This window comes from Corvus kubaryi, unplaced genomic scaffold, assembly GCF_017639235.1.
Source record: "Corvus kubaryi isolate FWS band 111438036 unplaced genomic scaffold, C.kubaryi_AGA036_p1.0 37391, whole genome shotgun sequence".
In the NCBI taxonomy this organism is placed as follows: domain Eukaryota; kingdom Metazoa; phylum Chordata; class Aves; order Passeriformes; family Corvidae; genus Corvus; species Corvus kubaryi.
Window position 1 is genome coordinate 258,263 of NW_024581130.1, and position 13,573 is coordinate 271,835.

The following is a 13,573-nucleotide window of genomic DNA, read 5'->3' on the forward strand; positions in this document are numbered from 1 at the left end:
CAGGCAGGCTCCCTTGGACGTTAACACTTCACTTGCTGAACTTCAGCATCAGGTGTTCTGTAACAAGCCTAAAGAAAGTAAAGAGGTAAAACAGATATGAGATGAGAAAGTGATGAAACACAAAATATCCTCAGGCCTCACTCATGCTTTTAAGTGTAAAGATAAGCCAGAGTCACACTACTGAGTTGTGGAAGAGGATCTGGAGCTCTCTATAACTTAGAAAATATATCAATCAGGTTTGTCTGCTAAAGATATAAAGCTGCTTTGGATATCACTGTTCATTGCATTTTGTAAAATAAACCATTTCAATTTTTTGGATTTGGCCATATCTTCTGTATTAGCACATTGGTTGAGTATCCAATGGATTTGCAGCAAGAAACAGGAAGTTTCTATACATCCAAGTGACAGAGCATATGGAAAACTGAGAAAGACAACAACTGAATGGACAACTACCCTTTGGGCCAAAACCCACTGAAATGTCTAGGAATCCTTCAATTGAATTAGTGAAGTTTTATGTGAGTGAGCTGTATAACTACATGGTAGCACCAAAATTTGGGATACTCATGATAGAGGTCACTTCCCAATAGCAGACTGTGATTTTCCCTTTCTTCCAGCTGTATATTACTAGTCCTTCCAACTAACAGCTTTGGTTGCTTCTGCCTCTATTCATCCAGGCAGTTCCCTCCAGATTTTGGCATTAATGTCTCTTGGGTGCTTTTCTCAATGTGCGCAGTCAGAAACAGCTGCATTCAGGATCATGCAATGTGCAAAAACTGCTGCAGTTCAAAAGAGAAACATGCTACCTTGGCCTCTCCTACACTCAGCAGTAATTTAATTCTACTTATGAAAGAGCTTTCTAAATACTTGAGCTCCAGAAAACCTCTAGGTCAACAATCTTTCTCTGCTAGGATTTTTATAGCTGGTACAAAAATGTGCCTTTGATAAATATATCAGGAAGGATAGAGAATGAGTGAACCAATTTTTCTTAAAAACAGTAACCAGAAATATTAAAAGCTGACAGAGCATTTGGCAGACTTGTGAAATGTTAGTTCTAAATTCTGTATGTCTTGTGAATGTAAACATCATCTAAGCAAACCTGCACTGAAAAGCAAGTTTCATCCAGACTGCTCAAGATTTCATCAAGACTGTTGTTACCTTTGCCTTCAACAAATGAGTAGCAGTGCTATTTGACGCACCTGTTCACCAGCTTACTTTGCCAAGAAACATCCTAAGGAATAAATTTCTAACAGTTTCTCATAGCAAGACCATTCCTTATGGCCAGAATACATCATTCCACTTTTTTCTTTTCCTTCCCAATGAAGCTATGCTTTAAGGGTTTTTGATGTGTGGGCAGATGGAAGAGAGAAAGAGTAGCAAAGAGAGATGGCAGGTAGAGTGAGGGAGTCGGAGAGTTAATGAAAATACCTCCCCTCTGCAGATATTTGTGTCTGCTTTTTGCAGCCAATGTCCTTGGCTGGCAGAAAATTGGCTTTCAATTAGTAGGCATTGCATCAGTGTGATGTAAGAGGCGGCTTTGTGGGCTGGAGATAAAGTCAGAAGTTAATAACTGCATTGCCAAAAGATATGTCTGGTCATTCAGTGTCTCAAATTACATTCCAGTTTGGGAGGTCACACACTGTTTTGCTGAAATAGAGCCAGAGCTGCATGCTGGTTGCACACAGCGTGCTCAAGTAGGTCAGCACTGCTGTGCTGCCAGGGTGGCGTGTCTGTCCTTTCGCTGCTCTGCTCCATGGATCGTAGCTTTTTTGTACTGAAACACGACTTTATACCTGACACATATTTACAGGTGGAAACCTCCTGTAGTTCCAGCCACTTTTAAGTCTTCTGATAATCATGACAGCCCATCATTTGCAAACTTGTATTCTTTTCTCAATGTTATGAGAAACAATCATATCACAGTATCATAGAGAACTGCTAAGCTTTTGTTTCATCTGTCCAAAAAACATTTTGCCTTTTAGGCTGTTGCACAGAAGAAGGAAGAATCATTCAAACTACATGGAAAAGTAGCAATGATTTGGTATGATGGTAAATACTTTTATGCAAGTCACTGATCCCAAGATGCAAAGCCTGAAATGCATGAAAAATACAAAAATTGGTCTGCTGACAAGTGTGTGGTGAAGTGACTGAATGCACTGGCCTTATTTACCTGATCTTTAGTGTCACAAGCTTCCTATTCATGACATCAGGTCTTATTAGGACATCAGGTATTTTGCAAATATGCTACTGCAAGTATTTTGCTATTGAGGGAATTCTTTGGGCTGACTGTATACATAAATAGGCTGCCCTGGCTTGAAAACTGAACAAATAAACCAACAGAGGATGATGAGAATGTCTAGGCTGAAGAGAATTGAACAAATTATTACTGCAAGCATTCCCTTACGTAGACACCTGTTTATGTATATGTATATGTAGATGTATATGTATATGTACTTTTTAATTAAGGCTCTACCATTTTAACATGTTCTATGTTATTTTAACAAATTTCCAGATATCATCCAAGATAAAGACATTTTGGGGAATGAGGATATTTTTTTCCCCAGGAATTCTGAAGCAGACAGAAAATTAATATAGTCGATGCTGAGAGAATAAACAGTACTAGGATAATAGCTGATGTCTACATTGAATAACAGAATTTACATAAATATACTTTTGTTTCCCCTAATGTCATTATATAGCTATCAGAACAATATCAAGCTAATATTGATAATCAATAGAATTGGGTCACTATTTCTTCATTATCCTGGATTCTGTGTGAGCATTGCTATCAAGGGATATAAACGTTGCTAAATTAAAATGGTACACAACACACTGTCGTGGTTTGATACTCATTCTGCTGACATTGCCTTTGGCACAGGGTAATGAAAAATGCCCCTCCTTAGCCTCTGTTAATAGTTTTTAGACCTTTCTCCAATTTTAGCCTTATTTGGCAGTGAGACAAAAGTGCCAATATTTTTTTTGCAAATTTAATGGAAGTGGGCACATAGGGTGGAGAGATCTTGACAGAGCATCTACACAGGAAAAGAGTGCAGTGTGAGTGTATAAAATATTTATTGAATACTAAAGATGTGTGAAGAGAAAGATGTTTTTAATGTCTCAGCTCAAAGACAATCTCCCATACCTTTATTTCTTCCTACACACCAGAGTTTACTCACAAGGTACAAATCTGTAGGAAATTTCATTAGTACCAGTGCTCACAGGACTCTATGCTAATTCAATTTTCTGTGTATTTTCATATGAATGAAGTTCAGTGTGTGGTTTGGCAGTAAATATGGTAGTTAGCAATCCATCATTGGTCCAGCTATAGAAGCAAATACCTTAACAGAATTGATAAAAAACAAAATAATTTTTTTAAAGCAGAATACTGTTATAGAAATTAAAATATTTTAGGGCTAAAAAAGAAACAGACATAATGCTCATTAAATGGAACCAGCAGGTGTCTGATTTGAAATGGGATTAGTTCTCCAATCCTGCTGTGCTGTTTTCATGTACATGGATGGATTAACAAAACAGGTTGTGTTTGAGCTTTTTTTCTTTTCCCCTTATTTCAGATCAGGACTATCAGCCACTACTTTTTCCTGACTTTGCAGACTAAAACTTTTAATGACTCCATCAATGGAAACTAGGCCACTGTCAATAATGAGCCTAATACTAACTGGCACTCTTCGGAGATTAAGGCTCGGCCAGCACATACAGTGATGTGTCATTTTAATTTTAACTAAGTAAAAAGACACAACTAAACACAGCCTTTGCTTCTCATTAAGTTTATTAGAGACAACATGTATGTTGAGCAGCTGCAGGGGGTACCACCTGCATTTTTCAGAGGCTGATAAATGGAATCAATAAGATAGGAATCTGGTATGTCCAGGGTTAGGGTCAGGAAATCCAACAACCAACGGGTTGCTGTGTCTGGTGAGGGATGTGAAAGGCAAAAAGAGCTCCTACAGGTGCATCAGTAGCAAAAAGAGGACCAGGAAAAATGTGAGCTCACTATTTAACAGCGTAAGGGATCTGGTGACACAGGACATGGAAAAGGCCATGGTATAGGATGCCTTTGATTAAGACTAAAACCAGCCTGCAGAAATCCCAGGCCCATGAGACCTGGGACCTTGTGGAAAAATCTGGAGCAAGGAGGGCTTAACCCTCATTGGGCGAGAACCACTTAGAGAGCATATAAACAACCTGGACATACCCAAAGCCCTGACACCTGATGGGACCCACCTATGACTGCTGAGGGAGCTGCACAATGTCACTGTGAGGCCACTCTCCATCCTGTTTGAAAGGCTGTGGCAATCAGGAGGGGTTTCTGAGGACTGGAAGAAAGCAAACATCACCCCTGGCTTCAAGAAGGGCTATAAGGTGCATGAAGTGTAGGTACAAAAATGCTGCTAGTGAGGATTTTCTTGCTATTTTCTAAGTCCGTGAGAGATTTTTCTCTCTCACAGAAGAGGTAGCAGAGTATGTAAACAACCAAGCCACCTGCAACCTTGAAAAGTCTTGTTTATGGTATAGTAGGAAAATATTTTTACAATGGATGTTTTAGGATTTTGGCTATAAAACAAAAAGGGGGAATTGTAGGTACAAAAATCCTCGCTAGCAGCATTTTTGTACCTACACATGAAGAACTAGAGGCTGGTCAGCTTTCCCTTGATCCCCAGGATGAAGACGTGACATGTCATCCTGGAAATCATTTCCAAACACATGAAGGACAAGAAGGTAACTAGGACTAGCAAGGATTTATGAAAGGAAAATCATGCCTCATGACCTGAAAGCCTTCTTCCAAAAATAACTAGTTCAGAGGATAAGGTACAACCAGTGATGTTCTTTATCTTGAGTTTAACAAGGCGTTCAACATTGTCTCTGATAACATTCTCATAGAGAAATTGGTGTCATATGGACTAGATAAAAGTATGTGAGGTGGACTGAAAACTGATGGAATTGGGCTCAAAGAGTTGTGATCAGTAGCAGTTAGTTCAGCTGGAAACCAATTCCTAAAGGTGGAGCCCAGGGGCTGATGCAGAGCCAAGACTGGTTAACATCTTCAACAGCCACCTGGATGATGGGACAGTGTGTCTTCAGCCAGTCTGCCATTGGCACGAAACTGGGAGGGGTGTGTTCCCCTTCAGATGGTCCTTGTCAGGCTGGAGAAATTGGCTGGTGGGAACCCCACAAACTTCGACACAGAAGTGCAAAGTCCTGAACCCCAGGAGGAATAACCCCATGCACCAGGACAAGCTGGAACCAGCTGGCTGGAAAACAGCTTTGTGGAAAAGGAGCTGAGGCCTCTGGTGGGCAAGAAGTGGGACATAATCCAGCAGAGTGCCCTTGCTGTATAGAAGGCCAACATCCTCCTGAGCTGAATTAAGCAGTGTTGCCAGCAGGTCAAGGGAGGCAATCCTTCCCCTCTGCTCAGCCCTGCTGAGAATATAAACACCCTGCAGGGCTGGGTGAAGCACTGGGCTCTCACTGCAAGAGAGGTGTAGTGTCACTGCAGACAGCCAGTGAGTGCCACAATGATTGATGGTGTTTGTCCTACAGGGAGACGCAGAGAACTGAGAGTGTCCAGCCTGGAGCAGAGAAGGCTCAGAGGGATCTCTTCAGTGTGTAAAAAGACCTGATGAGGGGAATAAAGGGGAGGGATCCAGGCTGTTCATAGTGGTATCCAGCAACAAGACAAGAGGCAACGGGTACTAAGTGAAATATGGGAAATTTCACTGAAACAAGGAAAACCTGTTTACTGTGAGGGTGGTTGGACACAGGCACAGGTGCCCAGAGTGGCCAAGGAGTCTGCAACCTTGAAGGTATTGAAAACCCAGGCAGACACAGCCCTGAGCAACCTGCTCTGGCTGAGCTGCCCTGGGCAGGGGTTGAACCAGGCAATCTCCTGAGGTACCTTCCTGTCTCAGCCAGTCCCCAGCTGCGTGTGTGATTAGAAATATTGCAGAGTGTGTCATGCCCAGGTGATTCTAAAATTGACAGCCCACATTCTCCCTTGTTTTTCATTTTCTCCAATGTTTAGGCATCTAGGCTGGATTAGTAATGGTCACTTTCAACACTATGGTATGGCACTACCTCTTCCTCCTGCTGATGTAGGCAGTTTCTGGATGTACAGTTGGTGCAAATACACCCAAACATATCCACCAGAGCTGGAAGGCAGGACTAAGCTAATAACCTGGACACAGGGATGCCAACAGCCATGCTACAGTGAAACTGTCTCCACATAAACACACAGGAAAAGCCTTTGCAACAGGGAACCTCAGTGGCCCAGAGTATTATGGTGAGTTCACCATCCACAGAGGGGCAAATTCGTATTGCTGGAAAGTGCTGCTTGCTTCTGCAAGTACATCCCCTCTGATGCCCGACTGACGCTTTCCACTGAAGCAGTAACTTTTAAACGTGTGTGTGTGTGTGTGTGTGTATAAATACATAAACAGCGACAGCAACAGGAGGCATAAGTAGCAGCGGTGTCACTGGTTAAATGAGTTTCCAAAGACAATGATTGTGTTGCAGCAGTAACTGGAGTTAGTGTTGCAGTGAAAAATTCACGCACTTCAAGCAGTTTCTTGAGGCAAGCCTTACCATCACAGAGGAATCCTACCACCTGGAGGATTATTATCACCAAAATACAGAGGATATACAGAGGATAGAGAAGAAATAATTCAAAAAATGTCATTGAAAGAGAAGGTGGTACTCATTTTTGACAGCCTTCACTAAAGGTTTTTAGTTTGTCATTACAATTTTACACCAGCATCTGATTTTTTCTTTTTTTTTTTTAATGTATTGAATTTTCACTCTGGGAAATAAATGGGGGAAGGAACCACATAATGGATCAGTCCCTTCTGATATCCTGTTAAAGAACAGTTTAGGATTAAAAAGAAAATGTGAGTTCAGTACTATGAGGATGCTGTTTTCTTTGCATTTGCTGCTACAGAAGACTGTAGTATGAGGACAGCATATTCTGTATTTCAATAGCACAACTGATGCTGCCAGTTCTCTAGGAAAGTACAGAGCATTTGCCAAGATCCTGGAACACCAATATGCTTCAGAAGCCACTCCTTAATCTGTATAGTAGTGATACCCACTTCTCTGCTCTCTTGGACAGGTAACTATATAACTGTGTCCTTTCCATGTCGATATTTCAACATGTGGAAAGCCATTAAAGACCACAGAACTGTCATAATGCTGTAGGTGTATATGGAGTTTCATAACTCTGTGTTGATGCTGTTACAAAATATTATTACAAAGATTCTCTCAAAAATCAACGCTTTCTGTGCTAGTCAAGTGGCCCTCACATTTAAGGCACTCCATCTTTTTCCAAAATTTCTCACATAATGTTATTTACCAGTTAGACAAAACTTTCACAAAACTTTTACTCAAGCAACATGAGACTAGCAGACTACCTAAGATGATTTTCAGAAGACCACAGTTTGGTGGCTTAAGGCTTGTTAAGAACTGCATTAGTATTTGTAATAAAAAGAAGACTAGAATCTGTAGGTTGCAAAACCAGGAGGAGTAGAACTGGTGAAGAGAATGGAGGGTACAGAGCACAACGACTGCATTTTACATGTTCAGCTCTGGGCAACAATGCAGAAATAAGTCTTGGGTGAGATAATAGCATGGATTAATTCCTTTGAAGTTTGCAAGGAACTTCCAGCAAAGGAGGAGGTACTTTGTGAAAAGGCCAGAGGTGGCTGTGTGAGAAACAACTAATGAGACAGCGAAGGCAAGTGTTACTGACAGAGAGCAGCGAGGGCTGTGCTCAGTGCCACAATAACGCTGAGTCATTGCAGAGCCGATTGATCAGAACCTTTGAAGAGGACAATGAGCTTGCCTTTCATGCTGATGAACCAGAAAGCCAGAAGAGAGACATAGACATTATGTCAGCAAGGAAGATAATCCTCACAGTGCAGTTCTGAATGAGCTTTCGGAGAACACGGTGGAAGTCGCAGGAGACACACAGAGAAGTTGGTAATAGCTGAGGTGTGAAGTGACAGGGGCACGGGGACAGTCAACAAGGCTGAATCTCTTAATTGACATGTAGGAAGAAACAAGATACTATAGGCACGTTGTTCATGTATAGCTCCACAGAGACTGCAAGCAGTATTCAATTTAAAGACCTAAATGGCTGGAAGGGCAGTGAGGCATTTACAGTACAAAGAGGGAGAAAGAAAGGTTTGTGACAGAAGAAAAACAGGACCTGAAAGTACTGTGCCAAATATAAGCTGTGGTAGCTACCCTCAAGGAGGTGGCAAAAAGGTACTGATTTTAACTGGGTGTGAAAAGACAGGCCAGCAACAGAGCAGAAGAGCTGTGAATCACCCCAGTAAGATATGAGTCAATGCCAAATTCATGGATAAGAGACCTAGAGACAGGGCTCACAGTCATGAGGACTTCAGGGGATGTATCACAGATCCTGATTAAAAGCTAATTAACAAGAGTCAGCTGCTTGAAGAGAAATAGCCAAGAATTAGAAGTCATACTGGACAAAACGCAAAAGCCAATACGAAATCTTGATTTTGGAAATGATGGAATGACTTGCATTGTCAGACGATACTGAGAGGTCAAGGGAGATTCAGGTGGAATTGGAGGGCTGAGATTTGGGCAGGAGGAAGGCATGCTCAGCTTGGGACAGCACTTTCTGTGACTTGCAGACATCCACAACTTGTGCATTGTTGTGATGATCAAGAAGGAAAATGAAGCTGTGCCAGAAACAAGGCTGTGGAAGTGGACAACACATTCCATTAACCTTGGAAAAAGAAATGTAAAGAGCTTTAAAGAGCACTGTTGATCATTAAAGGGGCAAGAGGCATTGTAAAGGATATCTAAATCTATGGATGAAAAAGGAATGCATAAACACCACTTAGAAATTAAGTGCTATTTCATCATTACAATTAATCAATGAGTTCTTGTTAGGATTAGGAAATCTTGTGCTCTTCTGAATAGAAAATCAGGATAAACTAGTTACCAGAAAGTCTTTTACCAGAGTGTGAAGGCATAGAAGTCACTCCCCTCCTCTGTCTCTCATTCATGACTTGTTTGAATACCCACATACTCATCTATCATGTCTCTGATCCACTGTAGCCAGCAACCTGCTGCAAGCCTTTGTTTAGAAGACACAAATTACTGCTCCACCCTTGTGTGCTGTGACTCACGTGTAATTTTAGGTTGGCTCAGCTTCTTTCATTTTGTGGCCAATAGATGAGTGGCAGATTTGTTTTTCTAACCTCAAAAAATACAGGACATGACTTTCCAAGGAATATTTTTTCACACTAGCTTGGCATTTCATTTCAGAGGCCAATAAATATGAAGCCAAAAACCAATGAGTAACCTATCCTTTTCTCACTGCTTTGCTGAGATGGCATCTGTGAATCAGAACAGTGGTATTATGGAAAGCTTCTGAAATTTTCCCTTGCAGTGTCTCTTCAAGTCCTGAAGTTTACTGAGTGTTCTGAATAGCCCTGTATCTTCTGGCACTGATTAATGAACAAAACTAAACTTCCACAGGAGGAGATCATAAGGAAGGCATGCAGTTCAATGAGCTCGAGAAGAAAAAGAAGAGATAAGGGAGAAAGTCTGGTAGTGTGCCACAGCACAGACAGGGTCTTTTACAGTAGGAGCAGTGGAGAAACTGTGTGGTTTCATATGGCAGAACAGGAGGAAAGGGACAGGAGAAATACAGTCACAAGGAGAAGAGAAAACCAGAAAAAGGCTGGAGAAGAAAGACTTGGGCTGTCTTTACCCAGGTATTCAGGCAGTTGGCTTAAATTGACACTACTACTGCTCTCTTGAGGGTCTGGGCAATCACGCAGGAAACTGGACAGGAATCTGACTGATGCTGATTGCTTTAGAGGATCATGAGATCATGGCCTGGAGGGAAGATGAAGCAAAGGGACTGGATAAAGGAACAGAAGGACTAGGAGCAAGAGATAAACCTAGTGTTTACATCAAGTTTGATGCAATTTCAGGCTGCTCAAAGGTCAGTCACATTCCCACCCCGAAAACCCTTACACCAAATCTACCAGTGATATATATAGCTGAATATAAAGATATTTCAGCGAGCTGATGAAGAAAGGCATTGATTTTTCTTTTTAATTTTGTTTTCTTCCTTTTTGTATCACCTCAGTGACTCATTTCACCTTGCAGCAGCCATGGGATCACCAGATCCAACACAAAGAAAATGGCAGGGACAGGGAATGTGGAACTACCCCTTTTCAATTAGGTTTTATGCCACAGAGTAAGGGGGCAAAGACCAGTCAATAAAGATTTTAAATAGGACATTAGTAAAGGTTGCACACTGAATGAAGTTGAAAGAGGACTGGGAGAATAAGAAGAGATAACAGGTCACAAAATAGAGGAGTGGGTACAGGATAGGGGGTATAGCAAATCATTCCTATCTGTACTTGTCTTCCAGGGGTGAAAGATAAAATAAACTAGGAAAGGTTAAAGAACATAAGAACGAAAGATCTGTAAAAAAAATGGACAGCAACAAGTAAAAGAAATTAGGAAAAATCCACCACAATACAAAAAAAAAAGCAAAACAGAAGAGTTGGAGAAAATGCATGTGTTTATTGTTTGCGGACAGAAATGCCTGAGAAACATGAAGATCTGCCAGAGTGCCTGGAAAAGCCACAGTCACCTGACCTACCAAGTGGAAAAATATCCCCAAGCCCAGGGGACAGCAGAAGGGAGAGAGCAGAGAGGGCAGACAAAAATGTCAGGGAGGCAGACCTACTTCATCTAGTCTGAGCTGAACATTCAAATTTTTTACAAACTTTTCTCATTTCTTGACTCTCTTTTAATATACAAACCTACACAGATACTTTCATTTGGGCAGTGTCAATATTATTGGTGATCTCCACTGGGGATCTCCACTGCAGTATTTTTGATAATGCCCAAGAAACCCCACCTTCCCCTGGACTCCTGTTTAACACTGTATTTTTCAGTAAAAATGCCTTTTAGCTTTAGAACTCCTAAATCTTTGCTCAGGAAACTGGAACTAAGTATGTCTATAAAACGCTGCCACAAGCTTTCATTTCCAACATTTCAGTATTTGGAGGGAAGACCCTGATGAAGCTCAAGCCATGATTTTATGATACAGGGTTTAGAGTACTCATTTTCGTCTATGCATTACCCCTTCAGCTGCCTTCCCCCAGTGTTTGTAGGGCTGCCCTGTGAGCCACAGTGAATCAGCCAGAGGTAGAATTAACCCTCTTCCTTTAAATCAGCGATCCAGTCCCTTGTGTCACCTCACAAACACAGAAATACAGAGAGAAAACAGTGTGGGAACATGACCAAGCAGCTGGGGGAAGGTGAAGCAGTGGGAATTACTGAAACATGATCACTGCCAAAGCCTCCCTGTTAAGAAAATGCAAATTCAGTAGGGAAAAAGAAACATAGAAAGACCAGATTTGTTTCCTACTAAAATGATTTTCCAATGTAAGTAAACTGTTAGCTAGAATTACATGCACTGATAAACCAAGGGAGGAAATACAAATGTGTAATACGTATAAACCACACCATGGGCTGCAGCTATGATTGCACAACCTTCATCTTGGTATTTGCTGTCTTTTTTTCAGAAATTTGTGCCTGAAACATTAGTTCTCCTTCACTACTTTTACTGCAATGACCTCTATATTTTAGAGCAATATTTGACAAGAAAAGCAGCTCAGTTACTGAGAGCCATACTGTCTCCCGCATGTCATTTATTAACAAGATTCATGACTTTTTTGCCCTTGGATTTCACAGCAGCTGCTGCTGCACTGTGGTGATGAGCTGTTGAGACTCAATAGACATCAGATTCTGGAGGGGAAAGTATTTCAATAATTATAGATTTTATAAAGCTCTACCATCATTTGTCCAGTCTCTCCTTTCTGTTTCTAAATCTTCCACCCTGGGCTGATGTGCCTTTTTCTGTCTTAATATTTCTTCTGCAATGAAGTCAAGGTGCTGCTTCTTTGCTACCTTTCATGTATATCAAAAAAGCAGATGACAATGGGAGAAGGAAATGCAGCCCCTCTCCCAGATCCAGTTCTCAGCTTGTGGCAGAAACAATTTCAAGAAGATTCCAATGAGCTGTCATAAAATACGCTTCATCATCCTCCAGCAGAAGCAAATCTAAAGTCAACTCGCTGTCTAAGAGCAGTAAAGGATGGCACTCTAGCACAGTGCGGGACTTCTTTTTTTCAGAAAATCATACAAGCATAGAATGGTTTGGCTTGGAAGGGACTTTAAAGATGTTCTAGTTCCAACCATGGCAAGGACACCTTCCACTGGACCAGGTTGCTCAGAACCCCATCCAACCTGGCCTTGAACACTTCCAGGGATGGAGCAGCCACAACTTCTCTGGACAACCTGTGCCAGGGCCTCATCACCCTCACAGGAAGGAATTTTTCCTAATCTCATCTAAACCTACCATCGTTCAGTTTGAAGCCATTTCCCCTTGTCCTGTCACTCCAGGCCCTTGTCAATAGTCTCCCTCCATCTTTCCTGTGGGCTCCCTTCAGGTGCTGGAAGGCCATAATTAGGTGACCCCAGAGCCTTCTCTTTCCCAGACTGAACAATCCCAGTTCTCTCAGCCTTTCCTCATGGCAGAGCTGCTCCAGCCCTCTGATCACCTTGGTGCCTCCTCTGGACTGGCTCCAACAGGTCCCTGTCCTTCCTGTGCTGGGACCCCAGAGCTGGATGCAGCACTGCAGGTGGGGTCTCAGCAGAGCGGGGCAGAGGGGCAGAATCCCCTCCCTGCCCTGCTGCCCACGGGGCTTTGGATGCAGCCCAGCACACGGGGGGTTCTGGGCTCCCAGAGCACACGGCCGGGGCATGTCCAGCCTCTCACCCACCAGCACCCCCAAGTCCTTCTCCCAGGGCTGCTCTGGATCTGTTCATCCCCAGCCTGGATTTATACCTGGTGTTGCCCTGATCCAGGTGCAGCACCTTAGACTTGGTCTTATCAAACATCATGAGATTCCCATGGGCCACTTCTTGAGCTTGTCCAGATCCCTCTGGATGGCGTCCCATGCATTTGTCTTTTTTTGATAAAATTAAAGAAAACACCCCAAGAAAACACAATGAAAGAAACAATCAAAACTGCAGAGATGTGTTTCAACACAGTAGCTTCTGGAAGATTACTTAGCTCTCCCATAAATAATCCCACTTTGACGTGTAGGAATGTGCTGTACGTAATTTCCGTCAATTGTGGAAATTCCCCAGACGATATGATCGACCTCTTCCCAGTGGTGCCAACCAACAGAAAAACAGGCAACGGGCAAAAAGTGACACTGAGGAACTTCCACCTAAACTTGAGGAAGAACTTCACTGTGCAAATGAACACATACTGGAACAGGGTGCCCAGAGAGGGCGTGAAGTCTCCCTCGCTGCAGATATTCCATACCTGTCTGGATGCAATCCTGTGCCATGTGCTCTGGGATGACCCTGCTTGAGCAGGGAGGTGTGACCGGATGACCCACTGTGGTTCCTTCACACCGCACCCAGAACCTGTGATTCTGTGACGGGTTGTGGCTTCACCTTCGGAGCGCCAGCAGAGCCCTGGCCGGGTTTT